We start from the raw sequence: 6085 nt of genomic DNA on the forward strand, positions 1-6085 counted from the left end.
AGGAGCCGGGGGACGCGTCCCGGGCCCGTCCCCTCCCGCCGCAGGGCCAGGAGAGGAGAGTCCCGGCACGGAACGGGCTTGAACCGCGGACTGCGGCAGGGAAAGCGTTTGTCTTCAGGGACCTAAAATCGCTGCCTCCCCTAGAGAGCCACCACGCAGGGCTCAATTCTCCTGCCCTGCTTCTCCCTGTGGGTTCCCTGAGCTCCCCAGAAGAGAGACGGGGCGTGGGGGTCCCCACTGCTACCCCAGGTTAAAGGTTTACACTTCTCACCTCTGGCTAATCGATGGCTTTCCTTTGACTCCACGTATGCTATGAGCTGCGCCTGCTTGTAGAAAAGCAAGATAAACAGCCTGAAAACGCTTTAGAGTAATTATATCGCAGGCATCCAGCCACCGTGATAAAGCCTCTCTGCAGGCATTTCAGATGGGTTAGAACAGACGCTTCTGTTTCCAAACAGGCAGAGGTATTCAGATGCTGCCGTGCCGGTGACTGTACACAAGCATCTGGAGTCATCGGCAAAGTTTCTGTTTTACACCAGTGAAAAACAAGCAGCTGACTACTTGGTGCTGTTCGACAGCGAGCTCTCGAAGGTGGCCTGGGCCAACTGATGGGTTTGTAGCCAAGGCTCAGGCCTGCAGCACAAGGTGCTATTTCTGGCTTTCCCCCAGAGTTCTGTCTGACCTTGGCCAATCTGCCTGCTTCACTTCTTTGCGTTTTCCCTCCTGTTCTGTGACATGAGGTACAATCAAACCTTCCTTCTCAGAAGAGGACAGGGAAGTTCCCTTCTTTTAAAATGCTTTGAAATCACATGGAAACCATTGAATGCATGAAAAGTATTTCTATGCCAGGAAGCTGCGTGTTGTATTGTCTGTGTGATGAATATCTTTTTGGGGCAGCACTGGCTGGAGCAGCTGTCCTTCCCTTCCACTCCCAGATGTTTCCATCCTGGCAGCACTCTCAATCAGGCTGCTACAGGTACTTGTGTGACTAGCAGGCTTAAGGCACTGATCCAAGACAACTTTTGCCCTCTTCTGACCAGGTCACGCACACTTTAACCCTTTACAGCCAGGTCGCCTGCTGCATCCAGTCCACCCACACTGGAGTCACAAAAAAGCAGATGTACCAGCATGACAGGGGTAATGAGGAAAACAGGTCAATTAAGCAGCACTACCACTGAACACGAAACCATAAGCCTTAGTGTGTGATTCACACTTTAACAATATGATTTACCACTACACTAAACTTAGTTTAATAATGTCAGATAAAAAAACTGCAGCCAGGTTGTAAAAAAAACCAACCAGTATGTGTCAGTCCTGACCAACATCACCAGCTATGATGTCTGCTTTATGGTGTTATGCTCATTGTCTGCACAGACACTCGGTTACTACATTCCTTATTCTCTCCAGTTACTCTCTGTGAAAGCAAGGCTAACTGGAGTAAGCAAGAATTTTTAATAAGGGCTATTGAATCAGGCCTTCTGCTTGTAATAGCTCTTCAAAAGAGATTTCATGGGACAAATTCCATTCAGTCAGAAGCTACAGGGCCACACATGCATCCAGAGGCACATCCTGTCTAAAAGAGTTTGCAGAGGGCTACCAACCTGTACAATTAATTTCTTTTAGCTCATTTCACAAGACTAACTAACACTTCCATGCCATCTTGCACAGAAAGCACCTCCTCCTGTATGTACTGATCCAAGAACTGCGGGTTGGGCAGTAATCTCTGTGGAAACAAACCTCAGACCTTCCCAGCTCTTTCTCCTGTTATGTAACAAGATAAATTTGCACTTCTCGTTACACCCAGCCAAGTTCCAGCAAACAATTTTGAGTTTCTAGTCCACAGAAGGACAATGGGAAATCTGGGAGAAATGCAAAAAAAGATAATTTTAATGGTAAAGATCAAAGTCTTTTCCACGACTGACTTCTAAGCATAATTTTTTCTCTTTCATCTCTAGCTTTCTCCAGGATGAGGGAAGATTTATGCCTGGCAGTTTAATAGGATGCCAGGTGGCAGCTGTCAAAGGCAGACTCAATTGCTCTTTCTGCTGTTTGGAAATGGGTTTGCTCTTCTTGCTACCCTTTTAGAGATTAACCTGACATTACTTACTAGGACTTGATTTTAAAGTTACTACCCAAACTGTAAGTAAGCTAATAGCTCTGCAACCACATCCTCACATAGTTTACATGTAGAAATCTGTAGGTATATACACATACATGTACCACAACACATCCACAAACACTTCACAGGAGAATATATACACTATTTTTAGGGATGAGGATGTTAAGCATCCTCCCTAAACTCAGTGTGAACCAGTTTCAGCTGTGAGCTGGTACCTTTCAGCTGTTTACTTGATACAGGTTCCAGAATGAACAATGTCTGCTTTTTCTCTCTTCTGTCTGTCAACTGCTCCGTCTTATTTGTTCTACTTTTTCACCTGTGGAAAAATTCAAAGTGTATGGACTTTTCTTAAAGAAGAAAAATAAAAGGATGCTAACACATAGCACAGCATGCTGTGCAAAGGGAGGCAACTGCAGATGTATAGCTCTGGAAGGACTCTGCAAGAAACCATCAAACCCACCCTCCTTCTCTGGCCACAGCCAAGTATGTTCAGATCTTCCTGGGCAAAAGTTCATCTAACCTCCTATGAAAGAACAAACACGCTTTATTACTTAATCTTACTACATGAGATACTGGGGGGGAGTAAGCAAAATCAGTTTTCTAATCTAAGTATTCTTTCCTAGCCAAATTAACATGGATTGCTTAAAATGGGAGAAGTTCACATTTCCCGCCTTGTAACAAAGCATGTGTCATGTTCCCATAACTTCCCCTTTCTTCTTTCTAGGCAAACCAAGATAATTCTTACAATTTTTTCTCAAAACTAGTTTTTCTAAACCATTTTCTGCTTCCTTCATAAACTGCGATGCCCGAGAATGATGATAGTACATTCTGAGGCCTCATCCACCATAAACAGGATATTAGAGCAATTTGTGCTAAAGGTTAAAAAACTGTAAGCACCAAATGTTGCTAAACACTATTAAGTATTTGCAACTCCAACAAAAGCAGGTCTTTTTACTCCTTTGTTGTCTCTGTCTGGATCATGAAAACAACTGTGGGTCTCACCTGTAAAAAGCCTTCTGTAAGCGATGATGTAGGAGTCAGAAACAAATACATTTTATTCCTAACCTAGAAACAATCTGAACAAAAAAAAAAAAAAAAAAAAAAAAAATCAGGGCTGCAACAAAAGGATCAGATGTTGAGTTTATGAAACTGAGCCGAGTATAACCAAAAATCAAGACAGAGACAGTCACTACAAAGGAGTCAGTGTGGAGCGATAGAAATATCTGACTGCGCTGTTGCATCCCCCTGCTGACATGTTCAAGGAGAGGCTTTCCCCTCCCCCTTCAATCTGACAGCATGAGCTATTGCTAAGTAAATGCCAGCCCCAGCCTCCAAGGACTAACAAGGAAGTCTGCAGAAGCAAAACAACCATATGTGATATTTGAACTGGTTCAGACTGGTTCAGAGAGTTTGCTCTACGAACTCAACGTGCCTTCTCAGATGAGCTGTCTGTGTGGGCTGCAATAAAAGGATAGAGGCCTCAGGAGGGCAATCTGGGTCCTATTGTTTACTGGGGGAGAAGCACTGCAGCTACACTTTTCTAGCATTAAGAGATTAGCACTAAATACTCTTGGCAATCACTGACTTAAGAAATTTCACGCACTGAGTCCTCTCTAACAGCAACACTTCTTTGTCCTTTTTGTCACAAACTGCCCAGTCAGTGCCTTTCCACAGTTCCCTCGGTGGTTTTAATGGGCCCGACTGCCCACAGACATTTGTTCCCACTGGCCCATTGTGGCTGTTGCAAAGGTCTCAGCTTGGCCCATGGCCCTTAGCTGGAGCATTCTGAAATCAGTATCTGGGTCACAGACACTGCTTTTACCTGCGATCCAATGGGTGTGTCTTCGAGCAAAATACCATCAAACTGTAGCAATAGTTAGGAATAAGGTACAGCTGTCTAAAGTAATGTTTCAGCCCCCAGCTGCACTGTTTTGTTTTGTTTTTCTACAGACACAGGCTGCTATTGACAAAAAACAGAGCATGAATTTTTAAGGGTGGAGGAAGGGAAGCTATTTTGGAAGATACTGTGATCCACTCAGAGAACACATAGGTCTTTGAGTCAAGAACAGGAGCTTTAAGTTCTTTTACTGATTTGTTGTTTGACCTTAGGCAAGTTTCTGCCTCAGTTTCCCATGTTAATACTACTTCTGTCACAGAGGCAAGAAAGGATTATATGTCTGCAAAGTGCTTTGAAAGCTTCAGACATGCAATACACAGCTTATGAAATGGTATTCAAGGGGAAGGAATCATGAAGAGGGATATGCATGGAAAGTCTTAAGATGTTCTCAAGTTCTACATATCTAGTGTAGACTTAAAAGTACAAATAAGCATTAATGCAGGAAGAAAAATCGGGGAATGTGTTGTTTTTTTAAGGTATAAAACTACCTTTGTAGCTTTCTTGTTTCTTAATTCACTGTTGTGCACAGCAGTATCTAGCAAAGCGAAGCAGTCAGATAAGCCAATATTCATTCGTTAGAAAATGTCAATCTAAAAATAATGGTTTACCTGCAAATGAGAAACATGAAAAAGGCAGCACCATAACGTGGAGATTTGAGTCAAAGGGAATAAAGATGTATGTTCTGATATCTGTTCAAATTAACTTCCAGTGAATTGGACTGGAATAAATATCCTTCTATCAATCTTTCACTCACCGTAGAAGCTGATTTCAGTCAAACAGAAGTGATAGCGCAAAACTGCTGTTCAAACTGATAATCATGGAATATCATCAGAGTTGGATTCCACTGTGGAGAACATGAGGTTACAAAGTTGCACTTAAATATGCAAAACTTGCAGTTCCTGCGGAAAATAACGTCAAGTCTAAATAGCACAACCACTCATTATAAGCAAGTAACCCAAATCCCATGCCAACAGAAACTCAGTAAGGTTATAAACTTGTACACATAAAAAAAACCCCAAACATATTTTCTTATCTGTCTAGGGTTTTGGGGCTAGGATGGGAGTCATCAACATAAGAGCAGAGACCCATTTTGTAATGGGTCTCTTTGTAATTCAACATGTGAGCAGAGAAGCAGAGACCAAACCCTTCAGTAGAGCTACTAGTGTTTCCTAAAAGCCAGCATTCAGAGACATATACAATGCAGAGCTCTCACCTCTGGATTTTATTTTCTTAGCTGACCCAAAAGCAGATAAAACCATTGGCACACAGGTCTTGTGAAAGACCTCTCTCTCCACAGGTGTTTGCCTGAAGGCGCAGGGAGGGGTTGTTTATTTTGGGAAGTTGCCCTTTCTTTCCTGTGTAGAAAGGCAAACCTTTTTCTCTTTGGGTTGCACATATGCCATAGGCATGCAGAGATGGCCTTTTTCATGACTCTTACATATGCACGTGGACTTTTTTACATCTATTTACAAAAGTAAAGACTCTGTTTCTTATGTATGTTTACAGAATAGGGCAAACCTCTGTTGTTATTTTGGTCCTGAGTTTGCCATTCTTTAGAAAGTTTGGGCTCAAACCAGTAACACCACAAGGAGGCAAAAAGACCAGGAAGGAACAAAGGTTTGGTAAAGTTTCACCTCATACTTCACTTATTTCTTTAGAATATAATGGTGTTGATTTAGAAGACAGTGCATTTGACTAATGACCTAGCACCTGAGGTAGGCAGGCCAGAAGCAAAAATATATTTATATATCCTGTCTTATTTGTATTTTCATTGGCTTCCAGGTATTCAGTGAGGACAATACCGAATTTCACAGATACTTGTTACTCCATCCACTTATGCTAAAAGAATGTAAGAAATCTCATCGCACAGTGCCAGCGAAAGGATTTCTACTCAAAATAAGGCCATCCTGATACACAATGTTGCAACCTGCCCACCACGCTATGGTTATTCATATAGAGCTGAGGAACTGTCTCTGAAAAGGAAGATTTTGAGATTCGAGAAATGCAGGCTGTTTCTCTGTGCACTCATGGTCTCTACTCTCCAACTCCAGGAAATGAATGCATGCAGC

Source organism: Strix uralensis, chromosome 17 (genome assembly GCF_047716275.1).
Source record: "Strix uralensis isolate ZFMK-TIS-50842 chromosome 17, bStrUra1, whole genome shotgun sequence".
In the NCBI taxonomy this organism is placed as follows: Eukaryota; Metazoa; Chordata; class Aves; order Strigiformes; family Strigidae; genus Strix; species Strix uralensis.